The following is a 205-nucleotide window of genomic DNA, read 5'->3' as shown; positions in this document are numbered from 1 at the left end:
AATAAAGCAAATGATTAAAATATTAACTAAAAAAATATTTTTTTTAATCAGTAAAAAAGCAAAGCTAATTGTTAAATATAAAAATTTGTTTTGCTTTTTTAAAGCAGAAATGGTGTTCATATATATTTATTATTTTTAAACACTATTGCTGTTTAATTAATTATTAAATTATTATTATTATGTAAATATTTTTTTATGCTTTCAG

This window comes from Euprymna scolopes, unplaced genomic scaffold (genome assembly GCF_053919585.1).
Source record: "Euprymna scolopes isolate OS-2025 unplaced genomic scaffold, ASM5391958v1 sca656, whole genome shotgun sequence".
NCBI classification, from domain to species: domain Eukaryota; kingdom Metazoa; phylum Mollusca; class Cephalopoda; order Sepiida; family Sepiolidae; genus Euprymna; species Euprymna scolopes.
Note: the sequence above shows the minus strand (reverse complement) of the source record.